At 39.2% G+C, this 21,833-nt stretch overlaps 1 non-coding gene across 1 annotated transcript; it reads left to right on the top strand.

The window, feature by feature from the left end:
• The first annotated feature begins 19,616 nt into the window (after positions 1-19,616).
• On the top strand, positions 19,617-19,689 carry Trnav-aac. Its single transcript has one exon. It is a non-coding gene; the product is annotated as a tRNA-Val (tRNA).
• Positions 19,690-21,833: the final 2,144 nt, after the last annotated feature.

Raw genomic sequence — 21,833 nt, forward strand, 5'->3', positions numbered from 1 at the left:
AAAATCTCGGCCGAAATCGATTTTTAATCGAAATGCAACATCGATTATCAAAAATCGAAACAACAAAATCAAAATTTGAACCAAAATATCGATAAAAAATCTACCCTTCTTTTAAAAATAAAAGTTTGTACAAAATTATGTTTATAATTCAATAGAATAAAACAGTTAAAAAGCACATTTGAGCAATAGAAAAAATCTACTCAGAATACATCTTGAATTAAATCGTAAAAAAATTTACAAATGGTCGCACGTTAATGTTTTGGGATTTCCGTTTGGAAGTATTCGGCTTCACTAAACTTGTTAAGACAGATCAACTGATTAAGATGCATTCTTGATAATCGAGGGCATGCCTTTCCACTTTTACCGGTCTGAGAAATTTCTTTCACACTAGACGGTGGCGTTATCATAGGCCGGTTGTGACGCTGCTGAGATCTAACGAAATGGTCAAGATCAAAGTTGTGAAATCGAGTTTGGATCGAAACCCGAAAATCATTAGGTACTCCATCTCGATTACCTCGAACTTTGAAAATTAAAAATCGATTATTCATTTACTAAATGAAACTGTTACCTGCATCATAAACAGTCACAGTAAAATAACTTATCTATATATATTACGTGTATAAAACCCATTTCCGATCACTCACTTATTCACTCAATCGTACACATGTTTGGGATGAGCAATTGAAGGTACAACAAAAAGTCATAGAATCGATCCCCACAAAAAATCGTCTGAAACCCTAGGAAAATTTTTCTAAACAAAAAATTTTCTATAATCTATCAATGGCAATATTTCCAAATGCCTCCATGCCTCTCTATTTTGAGACTTTTGGAGGTACAAAAATCTTTTTTCAAAAGATGTCATTTTTCTAATTTACACCACGTTATTCGACAAGAGACCAATTTTCATACCGGTCGAATAACTTTTAGTTTTGGTCAAATCGTGCAATTTCGCTACTCACTGAATTATTATCTCAGCAATGGAAGGAGATGTGTAGTCATGGGATTCAACATAATTTTTAAGAACTTGCATAGTGATTAGAAAGGCAGGCAAGGCGAGCGAAGACGAATTTTATTGAACGGAATACTGACTTCTGATTTTGAGTACACATAAGAGCGCTAAGGTTGGCCTCATACTACCAAAAGCAGAAACCAACATTGAAACGTTACTTTAGAATCATTATGGGAAATAGAAACAGTTACCGACATCATAAACAGCTACACTAAATACACGAATAGATTTTCCTAAAATCCTAATACAACTCCTTCTGCATGAGCATTCAATTTATTGAAAATAAAATTTCTAAGCTGCATGAAAAAAGGCTATCGTCATATTGAGCTAATCAGACCCACCACTTACTTAGCACGCAGCAGCTGAAAATCACTTCCGTTTTGCTCAAAGGGAATCACTTCACATCGGGAGAGCCTGATCTAATTCATGGCATGGCTAGAGATTTTCATAAGATTCCTATACTCCAATTGACTGCTTAGATGTTGTGTAGCGAGCTCCGTAAGTTCAGCACACAAGCTCGCTGAAGGTAATTCATTTCCTGATCGAAGTTACCAAATCCCATTGGAGAAAGTGGCAGTATGATTCTCGCAATCGTAATTTAGAGGAAACGGCCAAAATATTGCGCCATTCGGAGAAACGTACAGCAGGGTAAAAACTAGAACCAGATCAACGACAAAATCAAAAACATCAGGGAGTATCTAAGCAAATACGCTCGCTAGCCAGCTCACTTTCTATAACAAACTACCCTGGAAAGCCATTACATTATCGAGTATCGTCGATGCTGTGCTCGATTTGGTGTCGTGCAAAACAGTATTATGGCTGGAATTAGGTTCATTACTATCTAATACAGTTCTTTCTTTCCCTTTAAAGTAAAATTTCGTCATTAATTATAGTTAACCACCTTCACATCAACAAACCAAGTTTAATTAGGGTTTAGAGAAAAGGATTTTAATAAGGAATGAGAGAATTAAATCAAATAAGTCCGCCGTTCTTCATGGTTGTTCAAGGGACGCGACCAATGGAATGCCTTTCACAATTAGTAATACTAAAAAATATCAATGTGATAATGCAGCAGACCCCTCAGCAGTTTTGTTTTGATATTTTTTCATCTTGAAATTAAGATTTTATAAATAAGCTACCTTGAAAGTGCAGTGATGAGCCACACTCTAATAACAGTATAAGAAAGGAGGAAAGACGTAAAGATTTGGATTTGGCGGTAATAATTGGAAAATGTGGCATAATATATCACAAATACAAATAAATTAAAACGATCAACTTAAGCCATCAGGACAAAAGAATTCTTCCAGCGCAATCCTCAAATAAAGAGATATTCGAGCTTAATGGTCGAATGTTTTAGCAGTCAACTTTGACGTGCGAATCCGCGTTAAAATGCCGTCGATTTTTTATGTCGAGAAGTAGGCGTCGGATCAAACAATGGAAAAAGCACATAATCTCTACTTGCAAAATCTATACAAATCGATAATACGAAATAATTGAATCTATTATTACAGAAACCTCTTATGCAAAACTTATAAATTCGAGGGAAATCAAGAAATTTTTTATTTACTCCTGTAACTTTTTTGGCAATAAATCAATAATTAGATGCCCAGTCTAAAGCCTTTAGATTAGTCGCTTTTGTGTACTTCCTACACCAAACGATGTATTTAACCCCTTCTACTCCAATTTATTTTCTGAATAGCGTGCTCCTATCCTCTATTTATTTTTTCTGTGGTAGGTAATGAAATGAAATTTTGTAGTCTGTAATAAACAGTGAAATAAAATGTGATTATTATTTCATATTGTTCACGAAAGAACTCTCTTCACGTGAAGACAGAGAGCACGGCAATCAATTTCCCTACGCTTCATATTTAATGAAATATGAGTACTTTATGTATGTTATTGATGTTTTAACATTTTGAAACATTCAAAATATTTATATTGTTTCCTTAAAAAGAGCTAAAATTATGAAAATATGATAACGAGCTTCACTCATCATTGCGCCATTTGGAATCGGAAGTTTATGACGCGGTTGGCTGATTTCTGCGCCAGGGGATGAAATAGTAGATTTAACATGTACTAAGAAGTAAAAAAATGCTGCTATAAACGATTCAATTGATGCACGAGTCCACGTCTATGCCCCAATACCGCGACAAAACCCGCGAGCACGCAGAGAACGAATTTCAAATACGCGGCAACAGCAGCGGCTTTTCGTCCCCCGCTTCCTTCCCTCCATTCGCGAAAAGGTAATTACCGCCGCCTCCTCCACATCCTAGTTAGCCGTCAAAAGATGCTTCGAGCGGAAATCACAGAGGTCTCTGCCTTACCCTTTGGCGCGCCGACGACCGGTCACATAAAAGCCCATCTCCCCCTCTGCCCAGATGGAACTTCCTCTTCCCCTCCGCCACTTCCCCTCCAACTTCGCCGCCCCATTTGAACTCACTCGCCGCGGATACACCGACGCGATCGGGTCTTTAATGATCCCTCGCAGTCGATCACAACGGCGATCGGTCGAACGGCGGGCGAGATATCCCGCGCGCGCGTACACATCCGACTCGTGCATCAACTGAATCGTTTATTACAGAAACCCCATAGCTCACACTTTTTTCAGTTGTGAATTTTTAGTACATTATTAATCTACAATTTTAAATACATCGCTTAGTGCAGAAACGACACAACTGCCACAACTAAAGCCTTTACACTGGGGATCAAATTATTAGTTTAGTCCCGAAATCCCTAAATTAGAAGAGTAAGTAAAATTTTTCTTGACTTTCCTACATCGTTTGGCGAAGAAATTACACTATTGCGACTATTCTGAAGGCTTTAGCGTGAGCATCAAAGTATTGCTTTAATGCCGAAACCCCTAAATGACAGGAGTTGGTAAATTTTTTCTTGATTTCCCTAAAATTTACAGATTGTTGGTGAAGAGGTTTCTATTCTAAACGATTCAATTCTTTCATATTATGGCTTTCGATAGAGTTTGCAAGGAGAGAGAATGTCTCCCGTCCCCTCCATCCGCGATGGTCAGCCGGGCCGCCGCGTCGCCGGTGTACCGGACACGCCGGGACAAGGGGAGGAAGACAGAAAGAGGAAAATCCATCCATCGGGCTTGCACCCTTTTATCTCGCTTTTTCGACGGATTGCGCCGAGAGCGCGCTAACGATGCAAAGCTCCCGGGCCGCGGGGCGCTTAATTGGAACAGGATGCGAGCGGGATCGAACGTAGGTCGCGCTGCAAAGGGAAGGAAAACAAAAAAGAAGCGGCGCCTCTCATTCTCTCTCTCGAGCACAAAGGGCTTTTCGCGATAGGTTAATCCATAAACATTTCATGCCCTGATGTTTGCCGGCGGCCGCGGGGATTTCCCGTAGTTTTATGTATTAATAATACCTCAGTTTCAGTAGCTGCGGCCCACGCCATTTTCCACAATAACATCCAATCAGGGATCAATACATTTCCGTCACTAATTGGGTCCATTCTGATAAACTGTCTGTTGTTCCATGACCAACCCTCGACTGGCTTCTGGGATAATAGTAGGAAGTAGTAGCTTATGGCACACTCCGCTAGCTGTCGTACGTTGACAAAAGAAATATACCTAAGGGTTAGCATTTCGTTTGGGTGTATGCTGCAGCTGTTCCGTAAAATAATTAGCTCTGATGGCCACTCTACCGTTGGTTAAAAAAATTAGGAAAGGGGGTAAATATCATAAAAACATGAGCAAAATAAAAAACTGGGTTTATAAAATCTACACAATAAAAATCAATTTTCATCCTGAGAAAATCGAAATTTTAGATCCGAAAATATTAAAGAGAAAGGTTTTAATAATTCACTTAGAGGATCCTATATCTGGATCAAAACTCGGCGCAGTTACAAAAATCCTAGAAGATGAAAAAAGTTCGAAATAAATTGAATGCTGTGAAATAATTTTGTCAGTTTAGTATCCGAAGAGGAACATATTCAGTTGTAATTACGATAAGAGCAAAAAGATAAAAGGAAGACCTACGTATACAAAAGTTTCGAGTCATCTAAGATAAGGGTGCGCATTAAGGAGAAAATCAGCTAGTCTTCATAATGCTAAATAAATTGATAACCTTTCCTATATAAATAATGTTTTATAAAACTATATCTGTCCTGTCCATTTTGCATTTCCGCGCAATCATAGTTTAAGCAATCAATTTATATCAAAAAACCGACTAAAATATCAGTAAATTGAACAACATTTAGTGCCTGACGATCCTAGGCGCAGGGACTCTATCAGTTGTGACATATATAACCAAATTACCGATTATTTTATCAGAGTTGTCGCTTTTGTTTTACCTAATTTACCAGTAAAACGCAACTGCGTGCGGTGTTTCTTGAGCATTCCATTCCAATAGCCGTACTATACGTATGATCCATATATTCAGGGAAAGACTAACCTAACTGAGACGAAAGGAGGGTAACTCACGAAATATACGAGATAAGAGACTCAAGAAATGACCTAACTGCCGGAAGCAACGCGTTGAAATTCAGTCAACATACGACCCGTCACCATTATAATTGGCCATCGAAGATACCGCTCTTCGAAACAGTTACGTTCACCACAGGAACGAAGCACCGCACATATATTTATGTACAGAAATAGACTGCTAGAAGCCCCGCACGACTTGCAAGACTTATATAAAAATAGGTATGCATCATCATTATTGACTCCCTTGTTCAATGCCTTCTATTCATCGTTATTCTAAGCATACTATTTTACGTCACATATTTTTATGGCGATGAAACTAGGAATATTCATGTATAAAAATGATATTTAACTTATCAACTATCATGATATTCGCACAGGGGATCAGTTTTCCACCTTGTATACGTTGAATAAAATGAAAATAACTAGACTCCAATAATGCATTGATATCTATCCATTCTATCCTTGCCTACATTTTTTTCGCATGCGTTAAAAACTGATACTAGAGAGGCTAATCCATCAAAATCCTCAGGAAACAGTGTTCGTTCTGTCATGGCAACATGTACGTATATTGTGTTGTACTAAAATAAATATTCAAAGCGAAGCTTAGCCAACAAAAAATTCAAGACGAATGCTTTTTATACCACGTTTCCAGTAACTGCGATTTTTTTCGGATTTCAATTTATTAATTCCTTCGTGAAAATGTGCCGGAATAAGAAAAAAATGCAATGTAGTTAACACTAAAAATGCCATATAACTGCATCTCATTTTATTAGAGGGAAGGAGAGGAACTTACTCCTGAAGACAGGAGAATTTGTTTTTTATTACTCGTTGGACATATGGCTTCCAAAAGGCCTTTAATCATCAGCCAATGATCTAGGAAAATTAACCTTTTTACCCATATCTACTTCTTTCCAGCCGTATATATCTAGCTAAGATACGTTAATGAATGACATACCTGTCCTCCCTCAAAATCACGGTGAAGAGCGGTAACTAAAATATATAACTAAAAATCTAACAGTTAAATTTTACGAAGACAAATATACCTACGTTTCGGCATACTTATATTAATTTCATTCCATTTCCTAGATATAGAATAGCCTCTCAAATTATTGTGTCCCTACCAAGTAAGGCTAAACATAGAAAAAATTATCTCCTATCAGTCTTCACTCGTTTCATTTTTTAGATATATAATAGAAAATAACTTGGCAGCAATAATGGGGAACATGCACAGCTTTTTTAAATTACTATAATAAGGTCCCAACCTCAAATGTACTCGCAGAAAATATGGCGGATTAATGATGTTTTTTAGCTGTGAGTTATGAGTCTTTAAAAATTAATCTTCATCGGCTGCTTGAAAACACGACGTCATCGGAGTGTAACGTCACGGTACGGTATCCAATGATGACGGACTGAGGAAGTTGATAGAAATTCGGTCTATGCAGGGGTTCAAACGCAAATTGGGCGAAAATATTTGCTATGTTTACTTCTTTTTTTCCTCTTCTATTCTTGACCTTGTTTAATACATTTTATAATATTTCTTGGAGTTTAGGTCAATGTATTCTACATACATAAAATATTATAAAAAATATTTTTTCTTCGATATCTTGCATTCAAGTCTCTACCGCTCTACTCTTAGCGAAATGAATGGTGTACCGTCCGATGACGTCAGAAGGCGTTTCAGGTCACGTGACTTCAAGCGATATTCGAGCACTTTTAATTAGCACCTTATGACGTTTGTGGAATACTAGGAGAGTTTTGGCACACATATTTGGACTCGTGAGAAAATTGTCTCTCCTGTAAGACCTACTAGCTTGATGAACAAACTTCATGTATGTTCCCCATTACTGCATAATTCTGGATAGTATCAGTGTATGGAGTATTAGCGCGGATAGACTGCATGTAGTAAATTAAGGCGTTGAACAAAGGGATGGAATGCTTGAGAAGCAGGGTGAGGGCATGCCGGATGCTGCGACGCCAATTTTCGGCAACAGGCGTGGACCATTCTGGATATTTTGGCGCCAGGGCGGCAGCGTATTGCTGAATTCCGACGGCGGCCCGTTATGCAAGTTGGTGCTAACTCGTATCCACCCGACGTCCGGCCGACCACGCCCTCCTTGAAAAAAAGAGGAATTCTTGATGCGCGGCCTTCACCCCGACCTTGTCGCTCGGGCGAAAAAAATCTTCGCTTGACTTGAGGACGCGACGTTGACAGAAAGACGGACGCCTCCAGATATTGTCGCGGAGTCAGTGGCGCCAGTCATGGGCAGAGAGCTACTCGTCACTTAATAAACAGGTTTCGGCATCTTGTGAGCGCGTCCATACAAGGAGTCGAACTAAACCGATCTCGAACGCAAAAAATGGCGTGGATTACGGGAAAATTTGTTTTACGAGAATGAAAGATAGTTCCTAGCGTAATTCGGTGGAAATATTTGATATTCAATATAATGAAAAGTATTTGCTTCTTTCCGCACTTATTTGTCAATGTAATTTTCAAGATATCTTGAAAATTAAATTGACAATTACCCTGAAAATCACATTATGTGCCGTAACCTGGGTCGGCTGGAATAAATAAGAATGGAAATAGACAAGTCCTTTCCATTTTGTTAAAGTTATACGTTAAGCGTAGCACAATCTCAACAAGTTTGAGGTCCAAAATACAATCTGTGAAGTACGTTGAAACAGGTCGAGAGAAATAATAAAAAGTGTTAAAAATTACTTTAGTTTTCCCCTTTTCAGGTCCAGTTTTAAAGCAAATGTCGTCATCTTCATATCATACCCCCAAAGAGTTTAAATTAATTTCTCCTTTAAATGTCAATTTTCAGAACCACTCTTATAATGTGCCAACCAGATTCTTGATTTATTTCATCAAAACCATTGTCCTTAAGATAAAGAGTCCCGAAGTTTTACTTAAAAAAAACTCGAGTTGTTCTAGCCAGATAAAAAATGGAAAAGAATAAGTGCTTACAGTTCACAATCTATCTAAGTCGGAAAATAAGATCTTAAAAATGAACCTATTAAGTGGTAATTCCTGAAATTCCATGTTGAAAACATTTTCAAACCTCTCACAATTCCATAGTACACCTTCGCAGCTTTTGACTACATCTCTCGTGGAAAAGTCTAAGTATATAATTTTGTTTGAAGGGGATTATCTTTTCTACTGGTGGACTTCAGTGTTTATTTCGAGCAGCAACTGATGAAATTCATCATTTTCCTCTCAGTAATAACCAATTTTGCCCCTCTAATCCCTTTGGCAAAGAACTGAACAATCGCAATGCAAATAATTCGGACCAAGACCCCATTGTCTCACCGTCAACACCTCCCTCACGTCAACAAGCACTGAATTCAAAGCGACGACTTGAACCCGTGGGGTGTTAATGAGTCCACCGCGACGCGGACAGCGTCTCCGCCACTCACACACACACACACCCGAAAGGGGTCTGGAGGGTGTGAGGCAGGTGACGGCTTTAGCATTCCCACACCCGGGGGCCGCTGCGGCATCCATGGCGGCGCGGCAGAAGAAAAGACGACGGCACCCTCATTCCCGCGAGCGAAGGTATTTAGAAATGCCGACGACCCATGCTGGTGCCTCAACACTTCCCATTCCACACGCGTGTGTGAGTCCTCCTTCCCGAGACTACTAAACTTTCACCCTCCCTTCCCACCCATCCTTGATCCCCGCCCTCCTCACTCCTTCCCCCTGACCAAGCCGAAGACCTGTTGCTGGACCACCGCCTATCTCTCTCTCTCTCTGTATATATCCCTCCTACTCCTCTCAGCCACACTCGCTTCCGGGGAAAGGAGAAGTCAGTCCACACGCCGTCGTGAGATGGACGCGGTGAAAGGAGCCCGCTGCTCATGCCCCGTTTACACCACGATCGTCGCGACGTTGATCCGTACGATCGTAACCTCAAAACGTCGTGTAGACGCGCAGAGTTACCATCGTAGGCCTTAGTACCTAACACTGCCGAACTTACGATGGTTAGCGCTAGTGTGCCAAGAAAAAAAGAGATCGAAATGAAGATCGATGCATATACGATTCTTTCGCGCCGTTGCAATCTTGATACAGTAATTGATATTTCATAAATAACTCTAATATATCAAAGATATATGGCAACGATTGAAGACATTATTCAGCAGGCAATGGAAGGACGTTAGGGGAAAGTTTTTTCTGATGTTCTATTTACCAAATGATATCGGATATTCTGTACTATACCAGTTTTATGCATTTCGTTATTTACAGGTTAACCCATAACCATGTATCCTTACATTATAATTCACAGATGATGGAAAATAACAAACATGCACAAAATGTTAACCAATTAAATCATTGTATACAGGATTTCACAATAAAATTCGCCAGAAATAACCATAACATTTAGATGAGGACATGGAGATATCAATACTTGTGCCGAATCAAGCCGAAATCTAAGCCTTTTCTAGTTAAATTATAACAGCAATATGTACTGTCTTTAATGCGTGAATATTCTTGAATGTTTTGACATATTCTCTCGAAGAATCTAGTTTCTTAAAGACTTCACGGACTGTTGTGACTAGGTTTAGTTTTATCTCATCATAGGTGGGAGTTGAAGACATAATTTGCTCTATGGTAATTAAAAACAAGCAGGTGAGGATTTATATAGCTATGACGGGATCCATTAAAAGTTACTAATAAAGGAGATTGGAACAATCTAAATATTAATTGATAATTTTGTAGAGGAATATGCCTTTGTTGGAGGATCCTTGGTCGTGCAAGAGTTTTCAAATTAACTAGGGAAAGAATATATGAAGTGATGTAATCAGACAAAGAGATTAATAAATCGCAAGTATTTAATTTGAAAAATTTATTTTGGACACGTTCAATCCGGATGGAGTCGATATTATAATAAAGTGACCAGTTAGCAAAATATTCCAATTTGGAACGTAGCAAGGAGACATATCTACTGTCTTTACCGCACGAATATTGCTAAACTTTGGACAGATTCCCATAAAGAAACCTATATTCTTTAACGTTTTACCGACAGTTCGGTCTAGCTTCAGTTTTAGCACATGAAAACATTAATATTCTTTTGCTTCTTAATTTCCAGGATTTCAATTTTCTCACGCAGTGTCGTCGTCAGTTGTTATCTGACACAGTTCCACAACGAGGGCAGCACTGAGTTACGATGGTAACTTTTAGACGTGTAGACGTGCAGTAGTCGCGATCAACGTCGCGACGATCGTGGTGTAAACGGGGCATCAGTCTTGCGGGTAGGGGGTAGGGATCGGTGGAGGGGTAGTTTATATGGGGAGAGGAGAAGTTTCTGGAAGTGAAGGGAGAGAGTTTGAGATTTGGAGGGAGAACGTCGGTGTGGGAAGGGAGGTTTGAATGCAAGAGGGAAAAGGGTGTAGAAAATTTCACAGGTACTGTCAGGTACAAAAGTATACAGCCATTCTAAGTTACGAACAAAATTCTTTAAAAAATAACTTGAAAGATACCGAAAATTTCTTCTTCAACATCAACAGGTTTGGTATTTTCTACGACCTTGATTACGCTTAACTTATATTACCATTGATTCACAACGAGTGCATTTTTTGTGTTTAGAAGTTTTAGCAATTTTGTACAGGAATGTATTGTAGTGTACAGGTATTACAAAATTGCGTACCTATAAAATGAATAGTGTACATATTTGTCATTTCCGGCATACGACCATCACGACCGCAGACTAAGTCTTCGGGAAGTATCGTGTTCGCAAGCTTGAGGCTACCTGTATGCATATTCATTAAGCATAAGATGAGTTTAGCGAGGTGGGAAACTATTACCAAGGACGAGGATATCGGGTGGAAATAACGTTCCATTGCAGAAAATTAACGGAGAAAGCGATAGCCTTGCGAGAAAAAAACTTGGGTACTGATCGGAGAGTCCCAGGTTGAAATTCGAATTGTTGCCTTCGGTACCCTCCAGTTTAATATTCGACATTCTCACAAATCAAATTTTTAAAATATGGATTCAGCCACGACACCACCCTCATTGTCCTCACTTTAAAAACAATATTTTCCAGTTTTTAACTGAAATTAATACCTGTTCATTCTGGTCAGGTTAATAAATATCTCCTTATATCTAACGTATCCCTTATTATAACTAATAACTTCAGGCTTTACTTTGTGAAACCTCTCCATATTGGAAGTAAGGAAATAAAACTTTGTAAGGCTCACTGTTATTTAATTATGGGCACGACCCGGGTTTCGTAACTTGGTTACATCGTCAGGTGACTGATCTAGCATGCATCATACATTTATACACAAAGTACACAAGTGACAGTGAGGACATCTATCGGAAAGGAAAAGGACTGGTTGAAAGGGCGGGGGTGAGGGTTAAACCTATTCGATTCCGTGATTAACCTTCACCCCCGCCCTTTCAACCAGTCCTTTTCCTTTCCGATAGATGTCCTTTACGAAACCCGGGTCGTGCCCATAATTAAATAACAGTGAACCTTACAAAGTTTTGTATCCCTTATTCTTTAGAGAAACACGTCTAAGAACATTTTGTGCTGATCATTCGGGTTAGAAGTCATACCATTAGTTTGGGATTAAGAGAATCAAGGAAAGGAAGGAAGGGAAATGGTGAGGTGAAATGTACACATTTCGCACGCGAGTGCTGCGATGGGAAACACTAAGACCAAAGTTTGTATCAGAAACACTAATACGTGGCATAAAATTACCCTATGAAAATAATTTAACGTCTCAGCTCGAGAATAGGAACGCCTTTCAATTTCTTTGCCTTACCTTCTCTTCCCTCCTTTAAAAGTAATAAATTTAATTCATAACCTGTACCACTTGTAACCCGTAACATTGAATCCTCCATTATTTGCACACTCTTTGCGTCCGAAATTTTCGGAGAATGCAAAGGGACAAAGCGATACCAAGCCATACGAGACACAAATATAATGATTGATCATCTTAGCGCATTATTTTTAGTGGCTCATTTACATCACATCCAAATTGAACATTTTTTTTCAAAACCCGAAGAGATGCTTAAAGATAATGCAATATTCTCACTCGAACTGAGGATTTTAGTTATTTTTCGCGAATAATCACTCGCTTTTATATAGAAAATTCAACGCTGAATCAAATTTTAATTATTGAAAGTTAAGACAGTACTCTTATAAATGAATATCTCTACCCATCCTTTTCCCCTATTCTGGCGTCCGTTTTAAAATTCATCAAGTAACTAGGTAACAATAAGATAAACAAATCATAATTAGCGCCTGATGATGATGTTTATTCATTGAAACCTACTTAAACTTCAAACGTTCTTATATAAAAAAATAAGTGGTATAAGTAATTGTGTATATCCAGGAAAAACTAAAAAATATAAATCTTTTCAATATTTTCCTGCATCTCAAATACGATAACACGTACATGAAAAATATGTGATAAAATTTTCAAATGTGGTCTTTAGACAACGTCATAAAGGATTTAATCTACACACACTGAAAATTTCAAGATGACAGCTTAAGTCTTAAAAGAGTTATTCGTCACGAAAAATGACCGATGAAACGGGAGGAACACGTACGTCCGTATTTTTTCTGCCCGCTGGCGCACCCTTGAGACGAAAGGATAACAAACGCGCTGTCGAGGGACCGATCCCCTATGGAGTGGAATCGATTCTGGGATCGCCGCACTCAAGGTCGTAGCGGAGAGAGGGGGGTGGGAGCGGCCGTTTGAGGAATGGCACCGCGGAGATGCGTGGGGTGCGGACACGGGGAGTCAATGCATCTCTGAGCTGGTGCGAGTGCTTTTGAGGGGACATGAATGTGTCGCGCCCTCCTCCCAAATACTTCCCCTACTACGAAACGCACCGCTCACCGCCACAATTCCTTCGTCACTGGCGGCACACACCCTCTTCCGCGCCCGCTGGGAAGGCGCGGTGCTGTAATGGGATTCCAAATGCCGAAGCAGCTGCAAACAGTTGCATGAAAACCATAGCCCAAGGGCAAAGAAAGTATTGTATCGCTTAAGAAAAAATTATTAGAGTTAATCAAAAATCCTTCTTTTAGGTGCGTAAAGAACCAGTTTCTGCCTTAATAGAATACAACTTTTTAAAAAAATACGATACGATGCATGCCGGATTGATTGGTTGAACTTTTTAACCAATGATGATTATTGCTTTTTGAAATTTTACGTATTTTTTTATTTTTATTGACGTATTGGTAAAGTGACGTGGGGCATTGTGGCCCTCCGGACAATGTGAATTCGATTTTTGGCCCTTCCATTAAAGTTGGTGAAGACCCCAGCCATAGATCATGAATATCACAAGAGAGGATTCTCAGGTCGACTTCCATCGCGTTGTCACCCACCGCGAATTTAAATTGGTTTACAGCAGTAACCACTCCGATAGATCTGAAGTTCACGGAGTAATAAGCTATAAATATAGCAGTTAACCCTAATTCATATTCGTCAATAAATCAAAATCAAAATTGCGTCGTGTAAAGCGGCGAATTGCTAGAACACATGCGAGAATGCGTGGATGCGAGACGTCAAAATAGCCCCTGTTATAATTTCGTTCATGCATTCGCGCAATTCCACGCCATTTTAGAAATTAATGCAGCTGTAACCTGCGCAATTCCTTGTACCGTGTAAAACGGCCTTTACACGACGCAATTTTGATTGCGCCTTCGCACGTACGTCAGATTGCGCAATTCCGTGTACCGTGTAAAACGGCCTTTAGACCTTGACGTAGGCTGACGTTACTGTGCCAAGTGGAAGTGAGCGCTTTTAGACGGCAACTTATACAAACTTCCAAAAATGCCCCCATTTGGGTGTATCTGGGACGTATTGAGAATTCCAGCCCGAATCTTGAAAAACAGAATAACCACCCCGGTGTGAGAGCTTTCGGGAGAACATGAATGTGTCGTCCCCTCCAAAATCACTTCCCCTACCACGAAACGCCACAACTCCTTCGCCACAGAGGCTCTTCAGCGGCAGGGGAAGGCGGGGGTGCTGTTAAGGGATTCCGAATGCTGGAGAGCGCACTGGCTGCGCCAACAGGTGCATACCCATACGAGTGAATCTCACGGCGCGCCCCCTTCAAACGAGGCGGCGAATTCCCCATCCCCACGGCTCGGCCTCCTTTCCATACTACGCCCCCTTTAAGCGAGGTTCGGCCTATCCCACTCCCCTCCGGCATTGAGTATCGCTCAGGCGAGTCCCTTATCGCGAGCCGGCGACGTCATATCACACACACTTGGGACGTGGCTTCGGGAGCTCAAGCCTGTGGGATTGCTTAAGACACCTTCAACAGGAGCTGGGAGTCCGCTAGCGGTGGGCTAAACTACTACTCTCCGATTGCAACCTGGTTCATAACAGTACCAAGTACTGAGTAGTGAATGCTTTGCACTCGCGACTACAAGCTGAATCTACTTTTACTGACGATTCCTTGCACTAGCAGCTTCTAAAGTCGATTCCTAGTGCTCACGATTACTAGCTGCATTTACTTCTAATGACGATTCCTGTAATGCGATACCTAGCTGTACACACTTCCATAGAAAATTCCTAGTGCTCACGATCCCTGGCTGTATCCATTAACGATTGCTTTTACAGGCAAGTGCTTTGCACTCGATACTTCAGTTTTCAAGAATCTTGGTACGTATGATAGATGGATATTTGGACCTCACAAACACTTGGACACATCTCTACCTTCTACACGAGTTGACTGGCTCGTGAGACTGGGCTCGGACGCCTACAATAACAGGAACATTTGAAGAATGAAGTCGGGCTCGTTAACCAATATCTTCGATTGCGATGGCGTTCGAAAAAAGATAGCCGTACTTTTCCATTTTTCGATCCGTCAAATACATATCGCGCTATTATTATTATTAAAGTATTCCACCGATTAAGGTAGGTTTCCACGGAGTATTTAAGAAGCATTCTGGCAGTCTCACCTTTCTTTATGCACTTCCCGCTTCAATTCGTATTAGGCCTACTCCCTTACATTCTATCTAAAATTCTCTTCCTTCCTCTCCCTCGTCTACTCTACACCCCACTATTCTACCCTCTCATACAGTTTTCAACATCCCCTCCCTTTCGCGCTATTAGCGGCAAAAAATTTCTTTGATAGATAAGTTGATGATGTAACGCGCTTTTTAATTCTTCTTCAGCGTCTCGGTAAGTTTAATAAGCTTTTCACATAAGGCTTGCATGGATAGTTTTTGTTTACATCTTTGAAAATAATTATTTCCCTCATTGAGCGGTTATCCGTGAATGAGTTAATGACGCCACCAACTATAGAAGAGTGAGCGGCTAATATTTTATTACTTAACTTATGAGGGTATATTTTGGTGAACAAGGAAGATTTTCATCGTAACTAATCTTCTTCCATGTGGCAAATTCTTTTAATGAATGGCTAGTTCGGGTCTTAAGAGAGCCACTGCAAAATGACACGAAATCGCAATCTCTCAAGGTTTCCGCTGAATCTAAGGTCTTTCATTCCAGACTTTTTCCAGGTTCGTGCGTGAAATCATTTCACCTGGCATAATCAATAGTTGAAGCACAATTGTATCTTATATAATTGAGGCTCAAGTTCTTTAACAAATTAAGTCTTTCGTATATTATGATGGTTTATGATAAAAGTTTTTACTCCTGTGAAATTATTTCTCTGTATTAGGAGAAGCAGGTATAGATCAGTTTAATAAGCAATAAAAATGAAAATGAATGAATCTTCTTCTTGAAATAAAGTCGTAGATCAACTTTTGTTTTCGATCAGCCTTGTTTTTTTTCGAGAGTTATAGGGGATTGCCACTGTATTGCTTCTGTCATAAGAAAATAAATATGGCATCATTTACGAACAATATGTCTATCACATTTATGCAAACGATTTAAACTGTTTCATTAATCACAACTGTTGAACTGACGTATTTAATGCAAAGTAAATATTTTCGTGGAGAGTTTAATGTTCATTCTGGGTAATTTTCATTCGAGATTTTCAAAGAATAAAACGAAATAATAATTTAAAAATTATTAAATTTTACTTGAGATACGATGATTCTGACAAAATGATCACAAAATCATTGAATGCAAGCGGGAGTAAGTTTTAATAACTATGCATTAGCGTACACCAAAGGAAGGCTTTCGCTGCAAAGCAAGACTGGACTTGAATGTGGATCGATTAATTGTGTGGAAAATCAATTAAAGATTAAATGGTACCCATAAAAGTCAATACCTACAACAGCGACAAATAATTTAAGGTTAATACAGGCATAATTAAAACTTTACCACTAAAGGGAACGATATTCATTGTGAAATACGAAGGGTGTATCAAATTAGGCGTGAACAGTTATTCGGGATTATGCAGGCAGAGGAGTCGATCTTTTTCTACTGTAGTAGTAGGGTCTGGTATTGGTATGTGTCATTTCGCGCGGTCAAATCCCTATCCATTAGCCCGCGAGAGCCCTGGGGGCCAGCGCAGAGTGGACGCTGGGGACCCGCGTTCTCCATCACAGGGGGGATATGACGCGCTGCCCTACCCCCTTCGCAATATCACCCCTCCCCATTCAAACGGTGAGAGCTCCCCACGGGCGACGAGGGCGCCCATAACTCGAGCGGCGACCGCGGATTTCTCTCGCGCCGCCGTCGCGACGGCGCGTCGGCGCATCGGACGAGAGCGCGCGGGTTAAATTTCGGCAGGCAAAATGGACTAGCGGATGGGGGAATGAATGGTCGAACGAAGGGGCCGAGGACTATGGAGCAAAGTGAGCTCCAATGCGTCGAAAGAATCACCATGACTCTCTTCATATTTGATGGTGCAACGGTATTTTTTGGGACGAATTTAATAAATTGTACTGCATGAAACAAATGGCTTTGAAAGCAGTCACGCGCACCGGTGCAAATTAATGAACATTTAAGGATGAAGTTCGCCGTGAAAAAATATTTGGCTTAACCGGTATTCGAACCCGGATTTCCCGATTGCTGGTCAGTTAGCCAGCTACTGGCAAACACGCCGACACACTTTTTTGCATGGTGAACATATTTTCCAGAGCTAATTTTATCCTTGGTGTACATAAAATTGACATGTTGTGATTTTTGATAAATTTTATGGATACCTACGTGTACTGACACAAATCTGCACGTGGAAAAGTAGTCAAAATTTAAAATAATATTCGATAATTTATAAGCTAATGTCACGGCACAATGTCGCGAAAAGAAACGACCAAATACGAAAACATTACGCCTCCTCCATTACTATCCCTCCCAGCAACGATTTGCGTCATCGAGGTGGCTTTGATTACTCAAAATAAAAAAGATTTCAATGCTTTCATCACAGTTGGCCAGGATGAAGTCTGTTGGTAGAAAATGGCTTATATATTTTGCACGAAAAAATGGAAAAGTATTGCTGTAATCGTAGGTACTTCCCAATTTAGGCAATTTGTAATAGCCAAAAAAACACTGAAAGAATGAGTAAATCAAGTAAGATACATTAATCGGCAATACGTCATGAGTGCACAGATTTTCTCTAGAATGAAGTGATTGCTTGCGGTATCACCTTAAGCATCGCACCCACTGTGTCATTTGTTACCTTTTAATTTGTTATACTACGAAAATGGGTGGCGTAAGAACGGTTTTTAATATGTTTTAGTAGACATAGACTTTGAATAATGAACACTCCAGGCAAAGAGGCTAGGCTACCATAACACAGGAATCTACAGATAATTTTGTCGACGAAGAGATAATATACTGATCGGGATGTTGAACATGAGCCCAAACATCAAAGAGAAAATTGATTCGAGACAATATACTTACGGTGATGAGGACTTAATATCCTCCTAAAAGAAACAGATATATTTATTTATACTATCGAGATGCTTTTACATGCACTACCGAGATCACAGCAGATGATCCTTCACATAGCTTTACAAAAGTCTACCGAAATTATCTACGTGAGTGTACATGAGGTATATTTTACGAGCATAGGAAAAACGGGGATGTTTAAGAGCTGTATCGCCATCATTGGTATCATTGGTAAAATATTTTATAAACAAAGGACATTTGAATCGAGAAGGACTCAACAAAATAATACAATTTGTAATCGGCTGGCACAAAACAGACGCGGATTTATCGACCAATCTGGTTACAGTTATCAAGAGAAAATGGTACTTTATATATCAAATAAATATTTCTCCACCATGTATACTCGGGATCGAAAGCTATGAAAGGAGAAAGAATTCACAGAAATTATTTATTGCGAAAAAGAAACACGAATAGAAATTATTCCTCAAGAATATGATTCACCTTTGAAGTTGAAAGAGAAGATGGAAGTATAACTGCCGATGAGGCTATAAAATTTGCTACATTGATGAAAACTATTCATCTGGAACAGGAACAGAAACAAGAAAATCTGCCAGGATGCCGCACTGACCACTACGCTACCTTGAAACCATAAATTTAGAAACAAATAGACCGGTATTCAAGGCAGTAGGGATAACTTTCACTCGTGAAACTAAACCAAAACACTTCCAGTGTCTCCATCATTCACCTCCCAAACAATCACATTATGCATATTAACTTTTTCCGATTAGTTTTATGCCCCTCAGACAATTAGGTCTATATTATTTAATGCCATTTAAAATCTCGCTAAGATTATAAAAAACGTTAATAAAAAATTAGAGAAATTTCATTATGTATATACAATCTTGAGGAAAAGGCACGTTGACATTGATGACACGTGAGTCCATAAATAACTAGATTTAAAAACATGGAAACAATGGAAAAGGGACATTCACAATTCTTTTAGACGTTTCAATAGGATTAACTACCCTCTATTAATTATTATCAATGAGAGAAAATATATCACTAGCAATAAGTTGAGAAATATCCTCTCCATACAAATTATTCTTCGCGATTAATCCCTTCCTTTGGTGTTTAAACGTCCGTTGACATTATTCGGAACTCATTCGGCCACATTTAGCACTTCTATTAGGTCGTACTGTACTCTGCATTTCCCAGAGCATAAGAGAAGATTTTTTTAAAGTTAATACGTGTCTAGGTGCGTTAAGCAGCTATATTAAAATTATACAATACACGAGCTGCAAATAGTTCGATCCGACACATCATCTCGCTTTCCTTATCGTCACGCTCGTATCATGGTTGATCTCAAAAATAGATTTGTTGACTATCCTAAGCTTGTCAAGTGTTTCCGTGGTGTAGTGGTTATCACATCCGCCTAACACGCGGAAGGTCCCAGGTTCGATCCCTGGCGGAAACAATTTTTTTCATGCTACTTTTCAATTGTTTCATACAGGAAATTAATTACATTAATAACTCATCTCCTAAGCAACAATCGTTTGCATTTTAAAGCGTAGCACATTGCATTTCTATTTACTTACACACTTTATCAAGCTCCTTGCATTTTGATCACAGTTCACAAGTATAACAAGGGTAGATATAAAACAAAACTTGGACATTTCAATAGTGAATTTTTAAACCAAAGATACTGTTCTCAATATGTCGAAATAATATCCTCATAAAATTTACAACATTTGGCATACATTAGTACATGTCTTATTCTGTGTATTCATAACCTGGCATATTCTCCTCTCTCGCTACATCAAATCCTCATTCTATTTTTTCACAGTTAGTGTTTTTACCTAAGGATACCAACAGAATACGAAAAGTTATAATTGTTTGAAACAAATATACACACGGTGCTACTAAACGAAAATAGAATAATCTTTTTACCGCCACGCAATTCATAGATCATTGTAGCCAACTCTTATGTTCGTTTCAATCGTTAAACTTATAGTGTTATATCCATTTTCAAATCAAGTATATAAGTAGTTCAACGAAACCGGATCAATTGCAATACTTTCAATTGAATTTAACTTGAAATTGAATGGATAAAATTATAGGAACTATCCCAAAAACTTGATCCGCTGATCAATGGCAAAAAATACGAAAAACGGACTTTAAAAATTTCCTTTTGTTACTATCTTGCAATCACTCTATTTTAGTTCAGTATCTATGGTTTATTTCTAAGTACAACTGCATCGCTAATTGAATATTTCTTCAAAATGTTGATTACTGCCTATCAGCAGTGTAACCTCACTTCCGCGATTGCATTACTGTCGATATGTCTTTGAAGTTAATAATTCTTTCGTTAATTTATTTTCTAGCATTGAATTTCATCACAATTTATAAATTACGAATAATTAGGATAATCTTTTTGAAAACGGTATTCCTTAAAATTCATAAAAAGGGGAAAAATTCATAGGCAAAATAAGTCTTTCATACTTTACCCCTAAGAAGTCCTTCAATCGGTCAGTCACTGCCCAAGGAGATTTTTTTTAATTCACAATAATTATTCACTTTTTATTTTCAAATATAAAAGAATAGCCGTTTCTGCGACTATCAACTACACAGTGAATTTTTAATCGCCAAGAAATTCTAGCACTATTACGTCATAGACAGCCATTCCCACAAAACGGAGAGGATTTTCATTGTAAGGAAAGAAAATGAAGTAAATCCTCACAATCGATCAGTTTTTTTTTCCCTAAGGTTTCATTCTGGATTGAAAGTTATCTAACGAATTTGACTTCAACCTTATTGTCTATCATTTGCTTCAGAACTGTTAATAACTTGTCTCGATTGATTCATTTAACTACGTTTCCACAGCCAAGCCTTAGTTCTCCGTGAAAATAATCTCAGAAAGAGAATAAATGACTGCATAAGATGGCATAATTCATATTAAATCAGTCTGCATGCTGAAATACATTTACAACGTACCAGGGGCGCAGCTAGGAATTAAGGCTGGGGGGGTTTAGGTGCAACTAATACCGGTGTGTGTGGGGGTATGGAATACCCACCAGGATAAGCGGTAGGTGCGAGATTAACAAAATTGCGGTATTTTAAGATAATTGGTTCAAAATGTTGAGTTTTACGGCTTTCTGGGGGATATTTTATTCATCCTTACACTATTCTATTAGTAATGTCAATCCAATTAAGTAGAATGGATTAAACTTAAAGATTTCTCTGAGCTCTGGGGGGGTTTTTATCCCCCAAACCCCCCCCCCCCTCGCTGAGCCACTGCAACGTACAATTATATAGGATCCTCCTACAGTATTACCATATGCAACTCCAATGTCATGAAGGTTGGATGTAGTTAAGGGGAACACGTAGTACTCTTCCTGGCGATGCATGAAGTACTAAATGCATATACTGAACACTCCACGGTAGAAAATATGCCTCCAAGACGCGAGATTTCTCCTCTAAAGCCAGCCTATAGAGTGGGCTGAGCAAAGGAAGGCTTGTTAAGTTCCCTTCGCTCCACTCGGCAAGGAGGAAAAAGCGGCCCGCTTCTCATTTTATCTCTCGCGACTCAAGACGTGGCAACCACGCGGTAAAAATGCATCG

Source organism: Ischnura elegans, chromosome 11 (assembly GCF_921293095.1).
Source record: "Ischnura elegans chromosome 11, ioIscEleg1.1, whole genome shotgun sequence".
Lineage (NCBI taxonomy): Eukaryota > Metazoa > Arthropoda > Insecta > Odonata > Coenagrionidae > Ischnura > Ischnura elegans.